Source organism: Pezoporus flaviventris, unplaced genomic scaffold (assembly GCF_033815535.1).
Source record: "Pezoporus flaviventris isolate CSIRO_AGI_PZ_B2104156 unplaced genomic scaffold, CSIRO_AGI_Pfla_v1 ptg000006l, whole genome shotgun sequence".
Taxonomy (NCBI): domain Eukaryota; kingdom Metazoa; phylum Chordata; class Aves; order Psittaciformes; family Psittacidae; genus Pezoporus; species Pezoporus flaviventris.
Window position 1 is genome coordinate 16,884,325 of NW_026892554.1, and position 18,472 is coordinate 16,902,796.

Sequence of the window (18,472 nt, forward strand, 5' to 3'; positions counted from 1 at the left end):
CATCTGTTAACCATTTATTGAGTTTTTTCCTGGTGCCAGTGCTGTACTGATTTTAGACCCCTATATTTCATTAGAAAACATTTGCAACAAACAGGAAGACAGGTTATTTTGTTGGCAATGTGTGCTGAAGGAATCAAAGCTTTGCTATTCCATGAAGTTATGGAATATGTTAGTAACAGGATAAAAGTCAAATGAATGTTGCTCTCCAGTTTAGACTGTCTCTGCTGGATTTGTTGCTAGGATTCAATAATCAAACACTGTAAATTTGGGGCATTTTGCCAGGATGTTTTAATTACTCTACAAAATTGTATGTATTTATTTAAAGATCAGGTGAAGTTGGAACACCCAATGACAATGAATGCAGAGTTAGCACGAGCCTCTGGCCGCTGTTTAAAAACTGCAATTTCAGTAGGCATTCCTTCTATTTAATTTATTTCCTAAAAAAGGAACAAACAAAAGCTCCCAGGGTCAAGTGCAATGAGACTTCTAAATCCACACAAGAAACTCCTGGTTTCCAGGGGGATTTACATAAGTACAGAAACCTGTTTGTAGCCTGCAAGATGCAGATACTAACAAATGCAGTGTTTTATCAATATAGTTTGATTTTGACTTTTTCTGTCAGTAAAGCAGAATTTTCATCATATTTTAGATTAACTTAATCCCAAGTTTTAGGTTTTTTTTAACAACGACACTAACAAAGCAATCACAGGAATTTCTTTTACCCTTCAACATCACCAGCTAGGCAGTGAGAACTTTGTATTGCATAATACATGATTCCCTGCTTTCCATATGATATGCTTTACAAAAATCTTCGTCTAATTGTGAAAGACTACTGTTACAAAACATTCTCATCACCGGCGTGTTTAATTGAACTCCTGAGAGGCAGTAGCAGTAAGACTTAGGGATAAATAACCAGTAGTCCCATTGGTCTCACCAAGAATCCATTGATGTTTCATAAATCCTAGTCAGTACAAATCTAATTGAGTTACCATGCTGAATTAGCTTACATCTAAATGGCATTCATGTCTACAAATGGAATAATTAGAGTCTAGAAAATGGGATGTATCAAGAGCTATCCCAAGTGACAACAGCAAGACATTTGTATTCATTCAATCAAGTGCTTTAAAAAAGCAGATGTAATACTTGATTTCAGATTGATGACAAGACAGTGTTATTGAGTCTAGCAACAATATTAAACAGAGAATATTAACTATTTCTTCATATCTATCTTTATATTTATTCTAAGAGATTCTTCACTTTGATTCTTTCAGATTTTGCTGTAGGATACAAAGTCATTACACGACTACATACTCCCTGCTTTACATCTAGGGTAATGAAATCAGCTACAGTCATTAGCTCTGCTCTTTCCACTGCTAGAGTTCCAAGATATATAGCAAATAAATCAATAAACAACAGGATTTGCAACAGAAATTTCAAAGCTACTTATATTTTTAGCCTCAGTACCAGAGGAATCTTTTCAGACAGAATAAAGCAAATAGGCCTATTCATTTTGTCACCCTGCTTGAGCACTTCCTTCTATATACTAAATTAAGGTACCACTACACTCCTGCCAGAATCCAGTGTAACCACCCAGTGACATCCTGCACTACAGACTAAAGTTTATCAGACGTGACTACTTGGCTGGCTCAGGTTTAGTTAAATACCATCTGTTTTTTTCAGATCCAATATAAAACATTGCTATCTCTAACTGTATATACAACCTCTGTTAAATTAGGATGAATCTTTGCAATGCCAGATAACAGATTCCTTTAATTCAGAAAGTAGTCTAATTTGCATGCATATTTTATTTATTACACCAATTAAATTTTGCAAATAGTTTGCAATGAGGTCCCTATGACCTAATAATTCACAATTACTCCTGGGATATCCTGCCCACTTTAGCACGTCTTGAATAATATTGCCAGCTCCTTGAGAAAAAGAATGCATTTTTTACATGATGGATTTATTACGAGTGTGCACACCTCTATCTTAACCAATTTTACTCTAGGCAGAGTTACTGGAACTACTTCATAGGCCTTTGTCATGTTGGTTAATGAATGCTTTCCTTCAGCTTCCTGACTTTTCAGGTACTTGTCTTCTAAGCTCTTGTGGAAATCCTACATATAGACAGTCTGGATGAGCACTCTGGGTGGTAACACGATATAAATTACTAATAACCATTTGAAATTGCCAGGATGATACTCTGTTTCTGCTATAGTATTAAGTAACAGAGCATAGCTGAAAATGGACACTGTGGAGCAAACTTACTACAGTCAAATCTACTCCAGTCTGGTAAACTTGCTGCAGACCTATACCACAGAACTTAGCGTCCCCAAAACTGCATCAGAAAGAATTTGAGAGTCACTTGGATGTATTCAAACCGTGACAAGTTGTACTGAGTTATTTTATAAGAATAAACTACCATCTAGTTTGCTCTGCTTGAATCAGCTTTAGAAGGCATTTTAAATGAGCTCCGAGTGTAAGAAAATGCTTTATTTGGTACAGTGTTCAAGCAAGACTGGCATTTCCTTGTACTTCATGTGCACAGCTTCTTCCCTGAAAGCATTCAGCCAATAATCCCCATTTCTACATTTATTTTTCATTCTATTACAACCAACCACAACTCCCTCTTTCCAAGAGGGAAAGTTTCTACCTGGCAGTGACAGGGAAGATGAGATACTTTCTAAAAAAGAATAAAAAGATAAAAAAATCAGACATCTTATCCTTTACATGTGCCTTTCACATGAAGATCTGAATATCTGCTTACATTTCCAGAGAATGTGAATCCTATGGGAACAGAAACCTGCTCAAGAAGCCTGTTCACTACAACAGAATGTCATTTTCTCTTTCAGCTATCTATATATAGTGACATGAAGCACCTTGGTGCTCCTGCATGTTTTCTCAGGCACTCTCAGTTAAAAACCCTAAACTGGTATGTCATTGTGAAAACCCCATATCCTATGTTCTTTCAGTGCTTTTGCTCACCAGTATGTACAGCCCCTACCTGTCCGCCGGTCCCCTCACTGCCCAAGAGGCTCTTGGGTAAGAAAGCCTTGCTGGACATTCCCTTTCCTTTGGTTTGATGTGCTCTGCTACTGCACTCTGCTGAAGTACACACTGAGCAAGCACTCTTTCTCAGTGCTAATAGCTGCTAAGTATTTGTGAACAGATCTCAGCTTGAGCCTTCCTAGGACATAGTGCTCCTGTCAAAGTTCACACACCTCATCCCTTTCATTGTAGGTCACAGTTCCCTTCCTGCAGCCATCTTTGAGTTTCATCTCAATGCTTCTCATTTTACACTGTCTTCTGCTAATGAAGTGCAAAGCACTATACTCCACATAGAGGCAGATCCTGCCATCACACAGAAGAAGAGAGCTCTGGTGCCCTCTGTGCACAGACAGCAACATCTGCCTGTTGTGACTCACCAGATCCTAGCCAAAAAGCAAGTGAAATCCTTCTTCCTGTTATGATCCACTAGCTCATGATGAGCTTCTGCATTGGCCTACCAAACTTGCTGTCCCACCACCCACCTATGCCCAACCACCACCTTTTTCTCAGCCCTTCCCATGAGCAAATTGTATTTCAGATTATTTTCCCCAGCTGATCTGATCCTATTTTGCCCAGCAAAATGCACATTCACTGGTGCTTTCCACCTGTTCTAACACCTTTAGATTATTTTTTTGTATGTTTGGACTTTCTCCCGATAAAGTATCCCCTAAAAGGTAAAATAAAAAGGGCAACTCCCAAATAGCAAACAGAGAGAATTATTCTGCATTAATGGTTTTTTATGTAGCTGTGTCCTTACCACCACTAAACTGTTTCAGAAGGGAGTGCTGCAAGAGACCTCCCTCGTGTCATCGCTCATAGTGGTACACCCTTTGTTGGCAGGCAAGTGATGTAACAAAGTTCTGCAGTTTGGTCTATTGAAATTTGGTTTTAAGCAAGTGGAAGCTGTACTCACATGTGCAAGAAAATAACCCAAACCAGAAGAAATGCATAGAATGAAAGCCTGCTCTGCAATGTGAACTTCAAGTGGCTGCATTCCTTGGAGAAATGAGGACTGAAACCCAACCCCTCACTGAACGAGGTAGGTAACTGAAGATCTCACAAAACGAGGTTCCAAGCAACGTGTTTACAATATTCATATCTATAATAAAAAATACTCACAAACTACATAATATTCCACCTCTTTGAGGGTTTTTTGTATTTTAATTCTATGCAATTTCATTAACCCTTTGCAAGATGTGCTTGAAGGAACTCTAGAATAATACAGGTCATTTTTAGTAGACATTTATATTCCGTTGTTAACTGGTGATGCAAGGAGGAACAAAATACCCGAGGAAGTATACTACAGGGAATAGCCTGCACTAGCAAACAAAATGAGTGAGTAATCTAGCAGATGTTTCCTTCTCTAAAAATCCTTCTATGGCACTGCATTTCCAGGTGTGAGTACAAAATGCAACAAATTAGAATTAGCACCAACCAGTTTGTGCTCTGCCAACAGTTAAGTGATGTGCAGGCAAGTGAAACAAATCCCCATTTCTTCTCTGCACCAAGCTAGCAATCAGAGATGGCAAACACAGATTAGGACATCAAACCCAGAAAATGCTGGAGCAACCACATGAAATTAGCACCGTTTCATTATGATGGAGATAGAATTTGCTGGACTACATTTCCCACCATGCAATGTGCAGGAACCTGATTGACAGCGTTAGTAACTACATCTTCATAAAACAGAATTGTGACTCAGCTACAAGAAAAAATCCTGTGTGAAATTGCTTGGTGTTATTTAAAAGGACACAGACTAAGTGATTGTTTATCAGTATACAAAATAGAGTGAAATTTTCCCACAGGAGTAGCAGCCTGAATAGTACTAACAGTGTTTTAAACTGTAATGAATTCCCAGTCTAATTCACTATGAGGTTTCAATTTATACCACATTTAGAGTACTCCAGGTTCAAGTAATCACTGCAGTAATTAGCTTACTTCCAGTCCTCCAAAATAAACCCACTAATTTTTGCAATCAGCCTTCATTTGGTTAATCACCAGTTTAATTGATTTAATTAGTTTGATCTGCAAAATTAGTCAAGTGTAAATACTGTTTTGTAAACAGAGTTTAGCTCCAAGCTGTAATACAGGGAATTCTAATTCAAAGCTAGAGTTAATAATAAAAACCAACACACGCATGATTTTGTTGCAGTATCCAGCGGTTTTAAGTCTGTAAGACACAAATTTACACTTTCAATAGATAATGCTATTTTATATTAGTGACAGCACAAAGGACATTGCCTCTCAAAGTTTTAATCTTGTCTGATGATTTTTACAGCACTGACAACTGCCACTACAGCAATGGGTTTGCTTTTCCTAGGTTAAGAGTACAATTGTTCCTTTTTCATTTTGCTGTTAGTTCCAAAAGGTGCTAAAAGGCATTTATTAATGAGCTAGACCAAAGGGAAAAAATGTATTAAGGAGAACTCTGGTTACTCCTAAACAAACATTATTTTAGAATGCTTTAGAAGGCATGGGAAGAAAAGCAGCAAGCTAGGCTGTAACCTGGGCAGTAACACAAGGAAGAGGGGATAATGTCCTGAAATTACAAGCTGAGCAAAACTGGAAATAAGATCAGAATCTGTTATTCTGGCACAGCACCATCAGTTACTGATACTCATCAGCAAAAAAGTACATTTGCTTCCCTGAAGAATGCTATGTTCATGACTGATACCCAAACACACCATGTACACATTAAAATTTAAAGTTATCCCAGAAGATGCAGAGCATGTGTTCAGAACAAGGCAAGTATCTTTATAGGAGGCAGGCAAGCAGGTACCCAGAAGGTCAGAAAAAGTGGCAAACAGAAACCAGTCTTCCACCGAATAGCATTCAGAGAAAGGAAGTGACTGGACTTATTGTATCAATGAGAAAGACAGCAAGAGATTAACAACAAGATAGAGAAATGGCCAAGACCACAGGAACAATTTCTTTCCAAGGAATGCAAGCTAGGAAAAGCACAAGTCTAGGCTGCAGGTACGGAATCTGTTCTCAGCTCTGCTGGGCTGCCTCTGTCATCATGATCAAGTCATTTGGATTTTCTCAATCTTACTTCAAACCATAAAGGTAAATGGTGTTTGCTCCAAGTCACACAGAGCTCACATCAATCCATCACAGAAAAGGCGGAAAACCCCTTCTACTGAAAAATAACATTCTAGCAACAAAACACCAACAAGTTACCTCAAATTCTTTTTTCCTTAAAAATTATTTATATCTCAAAATCTTTTAAATGAAATTTTTATTCTATTCTAATTTAAAGATTTTTCTTTTGTACCAGATTTTACTGCCTCCCACCTCTATCTCCTGAATATAAAAGTATGTCTACCTCCCATTACATTTTCCCTCACCCCCTTTTTCCAGCTGAAACTTCCAAAATTATTTCAAATTGAAGTAATGTAACCACCCTGCTCAAACACTTCAACTTTCCCTTCATTGTCTGAAGGGAAATCAGGATTCATTCCAATCTAAATTTCTCTCCCACAAGATATTTGCAACTTCCTATCAAATATTCAGTCCGAGGTATTTCACAAGGCAGGTTTTTTGTTTCTTTGACTAGCCACTTGGAAAAAAAAATACAAACCAAAAGAAGCCAAGAACAACTCTTCTGAGCCTTTCAAGCATTAGAAAGACCTTCATACAAGTCTGGACAGGAGCAGGAGGCAGCCAAGAAACCTGCAGGGCAGAAGTCTGCACCCAGCAACGTCCCTGTGTTTCACCGTTGTTCAGCCCATGTCTATCATGGGAAGAGAGTGAAAGCTTACAAGAGCTAAACTAAGAAGGAACTGCAATATCTGCACCAGTTCTTTACTATCTTTTTCAAACCTGATTTTTCACATCTTATGATGTATTAATTTGTGCATTTGCAAAAACAACTGTGAATTCTGTTTTGTACATGTGGTTACTAGTCAGGAGGATTTGGGGTATTCACATTAAACTGAGTCCCAGATGTTCCTGCCCTTGTGATTTGCATTGATCTGTTCTTTGTCAGTTCTAATTATCAATCAAAATGACTGAATTAAGTCAACCACTCTGCAGAAGACCTATTTATTCACATGATCAAAAGCCCAGCCACGGTACAAAACCTGAAGTTCCCCAATGCTCCATGCAACTTCAGGGATAGGCCTCTCCATATAAGATACAACCCCACCCCGCTCCATCTCCGGAGCTATCACAGTCTGTTGAAGTCTCTCAGTCTCTCTGCAGGACTTTTGTGTGAATAAATAACAGTTGCTGGATGGAAATAAAAACTCTAATCACCAAGGCCTTGAAGAACAGCACCCTGGGGAATAGATTACAATATTTTAACATGTTCATTTCATTTGGTGTTTCCACTAGTGCTCTTTTAACAATGATACAAACTGCACGTTGGGTACTCATTACTCCACACTGGAGAGAGTAGAATATCTTGTAAATATGCATTAAACTGTAGCTAGATTTTCCTTCACTACATGCTGTGTCTGAGCTGAGGCACAAACGTGTCTTCTTGAGAGCAATAGTTGGGTATATTCCTGGCATGCTGCCACTGTCAGTGAAATATGTCCTTCTTAACAGATGTTTCTTACGCTACTGGGAACAAATTGCTCATCTATACACACAAAGACATACACAGATAGACATAAGGTACTATGAAGAAAAAAATTATATATAGCCACAGAAAAACAGGTTTAAAAAAAATCTGTTTGGAGAGTGCTTGGTGTGTGCACCCATGCAATGGGCAGCTTCTGTTTTCTTAAACACAAGTTGGAGATTAAAAAAGTATGTGGGCTTCAAAATGCAGATCATTAAACTTAACCAACTGCAAAGCATAACTGAAGCTTATTAGCTCTGTTGCTGTATGTAAGCAACATACCACTTTACAAATACACCGCAATTCACACTTGCCTTCTGTTGCCTTGAAATAGACTCGTCATGGTTATTAACACTGGGAAAACTTTGTGCAGAGCCTACAGCATGTCTCATTCTTCTGAGAACTGAAAGGGGTCCCCAGATTGTTCAGATATGGAAAGATCTGTTTGATGCATGAGCTGGACAAGAACTTCAGACTGCTCAGGTGACTTGGCATTAAAGAGCAGGGGCCTTTAAGACTCTTAAAAAGGTTTTAGTTTTACACGCATATAAGAGTAATACTCCTGAAAGTTTAGAGGCTGGGAATCTGTATTTAATTTCAGAATCCCAGCTCCACAATCACACACAGGCTGGATCTCTGCCCTGGCATGTTGTGAGGATCTCCATGTCCACATTTCTGACAAAGGTGGCACAGTATCTGAGAAGATGTTTAGACTGGATTCAGGCTCTTACTTCTGTGCTGTTTACGGGCAGATCCCGCATAAGCCTGAAATGGTGTGGATGGATGATATCTGTTCCAGAATAAACACTGCTAGTACAGAGTTGTATCATCAATACTCTGAACAATTTCAGACCAGTAGAATGAGCTTAATGTCAGATTACCAACAAGTATTACACAGAAGCAAAATTTTTGCTTTACTGATAAGAAACCCGAAAAGAATATTTACTCTAGCATTAAACTGTGGCCCCAACATCCTACATATCCTGATCACATGTTAGCTAACCTGCAATTATTTTACTTTCATAGCAAGCCCTGTTGGCTTTGCTCTCACAGGAACAAGAGACCAAGATACTGAAATTCTGCATTCTTATTTATGCGCACAACTCAAGTTCATGTTTTGCAAGAGAATGATGGATTTTCCAATTTGTAAGATTTCTTAGGCAATAGAGAGTAACTCTGAAACAACACTGAATGGATAATGACCATACTTGCTATGTTTGATTTAATGTGTTTGGCTAGGGTTAACCTATTTCTTTAGACTATACATTAGTAAAGTTTCATTAAAATGAAAAAGGGTTGTATGTATTCCTGCAAAGCAGGCTACATGTTCTTCAGCAGCTCACAGATCATTTCCTATTTTGAAGGAACAAACAAGCCTCAACAAAAGCTTCAAAGCTTATTTGACTTTTAACTATCACATTAAGTTACATTACACAGCCCTAATCGCAAATGCTCTGAGAACTGCTTGAGATTGGTCCATAAATACAACACTTAAACAGGTAAAAGAGCCTAACTAAGTAAGTAATTATTGTTCACATCACAACAAAGATTCCCCCCCCCCTTCAGCTATTAGCTACCCTCTTTCTCCATTTCCATATGGTCTGTAGCTTGTCATCAGAGGGAACAAGAACATGTTATAGAAAATACGCAGCATTACACACCACGCACATAAAGGAATAAAAGCTCAGATTTTGGGCAGTACCAGCAAAATCTGACTTCAGGCACAACACCATCACATATAAGTACTTAATAACCACAAAAAAAAACTTAATACAGCCACAGGCCCAGGCTCTCTCTCAAATACACTCCCTAGTTACAATCACACTAATACCAAAATGAAGTTACTCACCCTCTGCTTCTGCTCAAGACCTTAAAGTTCCCACAAAGAAAGTCTCTCCTTGGAAATGAGGACTGTATTAACACAAACATTTCCTTCTAGCTGCTTCCTTCATGAGCCAAGTATGTTTTATTCCTAGACCACACACTTTCTGTATGCCAGATCGATGCTTTCGCTAGGGAGACAAGCAAACTCCTGTTAACACAACACACTGACTGCAGAGTGCCCACAGATCCACACCTGCCACACAGAGCAATGTAGTCTCCCACCAGCTGAGACTGCTACTAAGACATTTATACATTAATACAATCTCCTTTCTCTCCCCATATCACCATCACTAAACAGAAGAGAAACAGCAAAGAGAGAGAGACTTACCAGTAAGGTTCCTTGAGTTCTTTCGAATGCTAAGTGAGACCAGCTTACTGTTCTGAATGCCTTTGAGGTCACACCTCCACAGCAGCTTTTACAAATCCTGACAACTACTTGCAAATACAATCAGCAGCCCTCTGCATCTGTATCCCCTTGAGTAACCTGAGCATCAGGTGCTCGTCCTTATCTGTGAGATACCTAGGACTCAACAGGAACCTGCATAGAACTGTTCCTTCTCATTTAAACAGGTTTCAAAACAAGCCAACATCACCTCACTTTCTATGACCTATAACATCCCTACACTCATAGCTCATTGTCTTGTTTTATTCCTCCTGTATCATACGGCATTCTTCACTGCTCTATTTCTGTGGCTCTACGAGCGTTAATTTGCCATGCAGTACATGGCTATGTGGTAACACACAGCGAAGATGAATAAAGAAAGGCTTCTGAGGAAGCCAAAGTACTATCCTTTGTATTACAGACCTGAGCAAGAACACCGTGGTTTTAAGGATTAATCTATTCCTGAGCCTCTCCCCTCGGGATGTTTTAATAACTACCTAGTATCACATAGCTGTCATCATTTTATAATGGAAATCATTATGCTGAGACCAATAAGCCACAAGGTGCAAATACTGATATTTTAAAGATTATTAATGGAATCAAGGCCTGAAAATTCCAAGTCAGACAGACACTTGTGGAATAATGTAGTCCCAGTTAACAGCAACAGGTTTGTACAACTGTATCTGAAGACAGAAAACGTCATTCACAAAGGAAACCATTGTCAGAATAAATTCCTAAGAAGTAATGAGAGCAAATTAAGATCCAGAAGCCAGCTGGAGGTCAGCACTTTGCCTGCTCCTCCAGCTTGAGTCTGCACCACACCACACACCTCGGCTGAACAGAGGTATAATTAATCAGACCTCTTCATGCAGTTTTGTGATCATATGATGTTTGTTTACTTCGCAATATTCCACCAACTTTAAGAAATTATGTTTTCATAGGCCCCAGAATTTATTTTCCTTTAGTGAATTCCCTTTTCCCCTTCCAGAAATACTAAAATCTAACGATTTAATGCGGCCAAACGATTAAAAGAAGCTAAAATGCATGCAGCATTGCTCAAGATCTGGACCCAGAATTAAGGGATTAATCCATAAGAAAAGCTGTAATAGACTCCATGACAGTCTGTATACTGGGATTCAACAGCATTTGAAAAACAGCACTGTAGAAACTGAAACAATTGTCATACTTTTACAAGTGTCAGCCTCGCCCTGTTTTCACTGCACCGCAGTGGCAGACGCACTGGGTTTCACAGCTTCATGACAGCCTGTTTGTCATGTTCTCTTCAAACCACTCTATAGAACTCAGAAGCCCAAGTTCTGTTTCCAAAAGCACTTAAGTATCTCAAAGCCTAAGTAGCGTGACTTTGAATGAGGCTGCATGTGTCAACCGAATGGACGTGCAGACAGACAGAATAGAAACATAAAATCTACCAGCCTGGAAAAGACCTTTAAGGCCATCAAGTCCAACCATTCCCCCAGCACTGCCAAGTCCACCACTAAATTGTGTCACTAAGTGCCTCACCCACATGGTTTTTGAACACTTCCAGGGACGGCGACTCCACCACTGCCCTGGGAAGCCTGTTCCGATGCCTGAGCACCCTTTTGGGGAAGAATTTGCTCCTAATATCCAGCCTAAACCTTCTCTCGTGCAACTTGAGGCCATTCCGTCTTGTCCTATCAGTTGTTGCTTGGGAGAATAGACGAGCCACATCCTGGCTCCATCCTCCTTTCAGGTGGTTGTAAAGAGCAACGATGTCTGCCCTGAGCTTTCTCCAAACTAAACAACCCCAGTTCCCTCAACCATTCCTCTTTGGTGTTGTGCTCCAGGTCGTTCACCATTTTCATTCCCCTTTTCTGGACATGCTCCAGTGGGTCCATGGTTGCATATAAGCACCAAAGTGCTACGCCTCATCTTCCTGCAAGAGTCTCAGGATAACTCTGCTGGTTCTCTTGCTGCCACCAACAGCTACAGCTCCAGCCCCGCTGCAAGCCCCACTGTCAGCCCAGAGGCAAAAAACACCACTGAACTAATCACAAATCACCAATGGTCACCTCTCCCCTATTCATAGACATCACAGTACCCCCCTAATCATCCCTCGTCTGGGTGTCTTGCTATTGCTACTGCCTAACCTCCAGGAGCCTTCCTCATCACAAAAGTCTCTATGGTCTCTGGAAATAGTTTTCCCCATTCTGGGCTCTAGCTCCTCCATCTCTCCAGTGAAGTAGCTATATCAAACAAACATGCTTTACAAACACTGGTATTCATGTAATGCTGAGATACCACAACCACTCGCTAAACTCCAGTCAACCTTTATAATGCCTTTTCTTTTTTCTTTTCTTTTTTTCCCCTGGAACATTACACATCCTTGTATAGCTACTGTGAATATTCAAATACTGTAATTGGAAATGATTTACTTTGTTTTGAATTAACTAAAATTCCATTGTTAAGCACAAATACTGCTTCACTAAATCATCAAGCTTTTAATAGGTCCACATGAGCAGGTTACTGAGCGTGTTAGGATTTATAATGCTCCCGGGGAGCTGACCACTGTATTATGCTTCCTGCTGCTAGGTAATATGCATGACACATTTCTGGACACTAATTCATTTATTTAATAGTAACAGTATGCAAAAACAGAGTTCAAAATGAGGCTGACAAAGAAGGTATAAAAGTTTTATTAATCCATAGCTAATCAAAGGCCAGAGGAAGGCATATAATGGTGGCATTTACAGACCATATCGAATGTGAATAAATTAAGTTTTTGTTTCCTAAAATCTTACTAATAGGATGTATTCAGCTTGAAACATTTATACTTTTAATTACAGTGCCAGCCAATTTAGAGCTGGTATCTGGTTGTACTGTACTTAAAACTTTGCATCAAGGATCACTACAAATCCTCTCATCAGCTATTTTTTGACTCTGATTTGTTACTGTGTGCACTGTGTCCATGCTCAGAAATAATAACCTTATTTACTTTCTCATTTAATTATACAGTGACAGATTCCTTGTAGGGGGAAAGGGCACTGAGGGAATGTGTTCTCCTCCTGTGAGAGAAATTCCCCTGAAAGGCTCAGCATCATGTACACGCAACATAAAGTTATGGCTCTGTCCTTCAAATGTTTGTACACAGAGATAAACCGATAGAACTACTCATACAGACATGATCATTTCTCCAGGCAAAAGTCTGCATAGGATCACACCCCTTTCTAACAAGTTATCAAACACCTAAATCACATTGCAAATTTTGTTTAAAAAAAAAAACAAAAAAAATAAGTTACTACTAACCGTAACAGCTGACTGAAAAATATAAAGAAATAAAACTAAAAGGAATAGGAAAGCTAACAAACATACTAATTTGGTCTGTGTTTTTGAAATACCCTCCAGTTAACAGATCTTACTTTGATCCAGATCCTTCAGAAAACAAGCTGACTTACAAAGAATGGGAAAAAATTAAAGCCACAATGCCTCCAGAAAATCTTTCAGGTATCAGGACAAATTTCAGTAACACTGTCATTTCTTCCTGTTCCCCCTCACCAGCCACCTGGAGTTAGGAAGAGAAAAAAAACTGCTGAAAACACAGAATTCTCTTCTTCAGTTTCCTTGAGAAGCAAATCCACGTGTGAGGTTTGTAGTTCCATGCTCTTGCCCAGCAAAGAACTCCAGCATTTCCAAAACAAGATAGCAATTCTGTGGTGGCTGCTTGCTGCTTACACAAAGACAGTAAACATCCGACGAGCTTTGCTCAGCTCACAAGGAGCAAGAAAGCAAGTAGATTCAGAGGACCACAGCCCAACTCAACTTAAGATTAAATAAAACTGCCTCACAACTCTTATTTGTACTTGCTAGACAAGCTCTTCATCAGTACCTGCAGCAGCTGGGGAAAAAAAATACAACTAGTATATTACACACGCAAATTCTACCTCTCTAGAGGATGGGCACACTCACATTTATCCCAACTCCTGTCCATGTCTTTCTTCAAGAGGAGATGGGAACATGCCACACACATTCAATGGAAAGGACCCAAACATGGAAAAATCTAAGTGAAGCCCAGAGTGGACTCTTCTTGAAGAAATCAAAGCTTGTCTGTTTCGCTTCTGCTCTGTAGGCTACAAGTAGTAAATGCTACACCCCAGACGTAATATTTTATTGGCCGCTTTTATAGTGTACGTCCCAAAGTGTGAACAGAATGACTGATGTGATGGGTGACAGCCAAGTATCACAGCTTGAAAAGTAGTGACCTGAAAACTGACACAATTATTTCAGACATTGCGCTGGGAAACAAAAAATTAATCATTTACTAAAGCAATGGAAAGACTTGACAGCCTCTTGAATTTCCTTTTAAAAACCCTGAAAACATTGTCAGGAATATCAAAGAGTATTCCAAAATATCAGGAAAATAACGCAGAAATAAGACACGTTTAATGCTTACATGATATCTCATTTTACTAACTCTGGGTTAACTTTAATTAAGCTACAGAAGTACATTTGAGAAGCTCAGTTCACGTGACATGTGCAAACTATCTGAGCTTTGCTCTTGCTGTTTATACTGCTGTAGAAACTTCAAGCAAAACCAGTCTTATATCAGCATAAAAACTGCACCCAATGGAAATTATACAGGTCAATCTTGGTCATATGAGCTTTGCATGACCAGGGATTCTGGCTAAGCAGGGGCCTGATACACTCAAAGCAAAGGTTGCCTTGCTATACACACATTTCTTATATACATATATATATTTATATACATGTATATAAATATATATATAAAATGTGTGTTATATATAAACACGCACGTGTGTCAAGTCATGTACTGAGAAACAGTATGCGCTCTGGCATATGCCTACTGTAGCTTGCTTCTGTCTCCACTGCTTGCAATTAAGACAGTTAAAGGCTAGGCATAAACTCTTAGGAAGGACTGCGAAGTGTCAGGAGTGACAGTTCTTAAGTAAAGGCTTCAGCTCTACATGATTTAATGCAGTTAAAGACCTAGGGTAAGCATGCATGTTCTCATTCTTAGCTTGCTGCGACAGTGAGGTAAGATCTGTCATGGGAGTATAAATAAATATTTAAGTATTACCTTGCATTAGTTACAGAGTAGAAAAGAGTAGCAGAAGTTGTTACCTTGGCTGAACAGGTGAACAGTTGCTTATGAAGCTGCAATAACTCTGCTGTGGGTCTGTCCCAAAGCAGTAAGTCTGCACATCTGTTTGTGGAGGAGGAGATGGAAGTAGTGTGAAGGACACTCATAATGTGCTGGTTTGAGATAGTAGATGAGAGCTCTAAACACTACCACACTTAATCTCCTGTAATTTCAAGACATAGTAACAGTGAGAATCTAAGCGTTTGATGAGTCTCCTCTCCTGAAGCAAAATCTGAAATCAGCTTTGAAGAAATTCATTTTAGGTATTACACTTTATATGTTCATCCTCTGAAGACAGGCAAGAACCACCTATATTAGAATTGCAGAACACCTACAAGTCAGAGCATACCCTAAATTTGTTCACATGAGCGTTGCTGATACACTGGAATACCTCATTTAGTGACCCTTCCACAAGCACAGGCATAATCTTGCTGCACAGAAACAGATTAAACTTTTTCAGTCTGCTTCAGAGGGACAGTAATTCTTTGAAATGGGACATGATTCTCATTTACACACTACAGCTGAATAGAAGTCTGACTAGCTGCTTTCAACTGCCAGTAAAATGATTTAAACTTTAGTATCTAATATGGATCACTTAATAAAAATCTTTGGGCTTCCCTTAACTGCAGCATGATTGCTGCTAACTGAAGTTCTGCTTTTATTTCTTACTTGATTTTTTTTTCTTTCATACAAATTAATCGTTATTGGTGCCACCAAATAAGCATGAGTCTGGTGACAAAGGCTGAAGGCCAGAACAGGCTATTTTGATTTTAATATCCATGAAGGTAGGTAAAGTAAAACCAGAGTAAAATAGTGATCTTGCTGTTCACATTATAAATACTATTGACTTGCATCCAGAGCAACCTGGCTGTGCATGAGGAACGGCACTCACTGCAGGCTGTACCAGGAAAACCCAAGCAGGATTCACAACGGATTTGTTCAACATTTACGTGCAACAGCAGTGAACGTTTGAGAGATCAAGTTATCACTGCCTTTAAATCCCCGATCATGTTAACATACACTTCATAAACCAACTGGACAAGCAGACAACATGGAAAGCCTAAAGGTTAAGTACACATTATTGACCTCAGGAAAGCCGTGTTCTACAGATCATTAAATACATTGTGTTCTTCTGTTTCAGCTGGTCACACTGAAAAGTGCCCTGGGAACATTAACGCTTAGATGTTCTAGCTACATTTGTGTGACATAAAATCAATACCTTTCCCCTAACCTTACTTGCTTAGATTGCTCTCCGCTGCTAGTTGTGTTTTAAACCATGAGTTCAATCACTTGCATGCACATGTGTCCATTCATACATTTTAATGACATATGGACTCAGAGAACCCCTTTTCCCTACGCTGGGGTACAGCCTACTTCCCACATGAAACGCTAGAAATGCTGGAACAAGGTATGGGGGGGAGGGGACTGGTGTTGTTTTGTAGAAGCAACTAATGCTTTTTAGCTGGTGGAGAGCCTGCTCACTCAGGACCACGTGAGTGTGGCACACCTCCTAACAAGCACACTGTCTGTGTTTACTGCAGGCAGGAGGCAAGATTCCATGAGCTTACTGAGTTCTGCTTGGGCTGGACCTCCTAGCCCCCTTATTAAGAAGGGTCACCCCTGCCTAACTCCTAATGCATGTGCAGATCCCCACAGTACAGCTGTCTCACAGCGAAAGGGTTTCAGCTGCCCTCTTGAACCATGCTCCTACTGCACACCACCACCTTTGCAACTCATTCAATACAATCAACAAATCCAGAAACCATCACTGCATGACATGGAAAGTTGTTTCCCTCTATTAACACCGAGCTCACGAGTAAGAGAAGATCTAGTAACTGTCTGCAGGGACTCGTCCCACTGCTTTTAAGATTCACAAAAAAAAACACCACCCTGAAACCTCACAGAATAATCATCTAAGTATGATTATAAACGGCACTCAATGGTCCATGGCCTTTTAAAGATATTCTATCAGTATTGTCAATGATTTGTTATCTTGCTGTCATGTCTACTCAAAGAGATTGCATTTCAAGTAAATTAGAAGTATATTACTTTACAAGGCAGTGTATCCTATCACTCAGCTTCAGCAGACCTCTGCTTGGTGGCCGGTATAGTTTTAAATTGCCAAAAGAGAATTGTTTCTTACAGCTACTGACAGATTCTTGCCTTCAGTTCAAGTATTAGGTACAGTGTTACCAGAACACTGCCCCAGGTCATGTCTTGTTGCACAGAACTGAACAATTGCATACATTTTGCAACAAATAAACCAGTAAGTCTGTATCTGTTATTCTCTAATATAATCAGAATGTCTCCAGTTGATGTTTCAATATCAGATGCCAGAAATGACCACTGGAAGCCTATTACCAAATACAACAGTGTCTTAATGATGAATGTTGGACTTTAAATGCTCTTAAATACATGAAACAGGTCAAGTGCAGAGATGAGTAAAATACTGGTGAGGGCCTAGACTCTATCAAGCATAAAGTCTGTACATGCCAGCAACGCATCTGCATCCTTGCAGATTCTTCTCTTTTTATTTCCGTAAGTGACTGATTGCTTTGCAGAATTACTGCCTTCTCACAGGTAATGTGGGTGCATTTCTAAAGCTTGAGGGATGACATCCTGAATCCTAAGATTCCCATTTGATGATGGGTAGCACTGGTAAAAGAACCTACAATCATGAATATGCCATTCCACTGAATATTCTTTTCTCACAGTAGCCACTAACTTTCAGAAGCACACTGTGTCACAGCCTTCTCTAAAGACTTCAGCATCTGAATTGACACATGACAAAATGAAGACAGACAAAACAGAGGAAGCAAAGTGCAAAATGCAAGATACAAATATAAAATTTTGTGAGTTCTATGAAAGGCATTACATTTCCATATCAATTTCAGCTGTTGCTTCTGTTTAAATGAGCATGGTGTGGAGCTGCAACATTTGATGTTGCATCAGTTGCTCTGTGAACACCTTTGTAGCTCTGTTTTGTATATGATATTACATTTAAGTACATAGATACCTGTACACCCCTATATACACCTACATACAATACACACAAGTGCATGCATTGATATTATCAGAGGACCCTGTCAATGAGTTTTCCAACTAGGCTACTTAATACTTTCAATTCTAGAGAACATTTGTGACCTTGCCTTTGAAAAGTTCCCACAGGTCCATTGTGTGCAGAAGGCCTTTGATACACAGCCCTCCAGGTGGTGCCCTTTCTTTGTCGCATAAAATTCCATTCAGGTTTGGCAGAGATAGTCAGTGTAGAATCACAGGTTCCCCTTTCTCACTGCTTCTGCACAAAGAGTTTGGCAGCTTGCCCAAACTCCCAACACAGGCTTCTTATCATCACCAAAGGAACTGCAGCAGTCTATGCTGTGTTGAATATACCTCTGAGCCACAAGGCAGAAAGAAACCACCTACTCTCTATTCCCTCAACACAGCATTGACT

General features: G+C 39.5%; 2 long non-coding RNA genes across 4 annotated transcripts in view; both read right to left on the minus strand.

The window, feature by feature from the left end:
- Positions 1 to 18,472, minus strand: part of LOC133266061 (uncharacterized) — a 232,118-nt gene that overhangs the window by 74,549 nt on the left and 139,097 nt on the right. The window lies entirely within an intron of this gene.
- LOC133266062 (uncharacterized) lies at positions 7,077 to 9,895 on the minus strand. Its single transcript, XR_009742242.1, has 3 exons — positions 9,824 to 9,895; positions 9,465 to 9,627; positions 7,077 to 7,327 (listed from the first exon to the last, which is right to left on the minus strand). It is a non-coding gene; the product is annotated as an uncharacterized LOC133266062 (long non-coding RNA).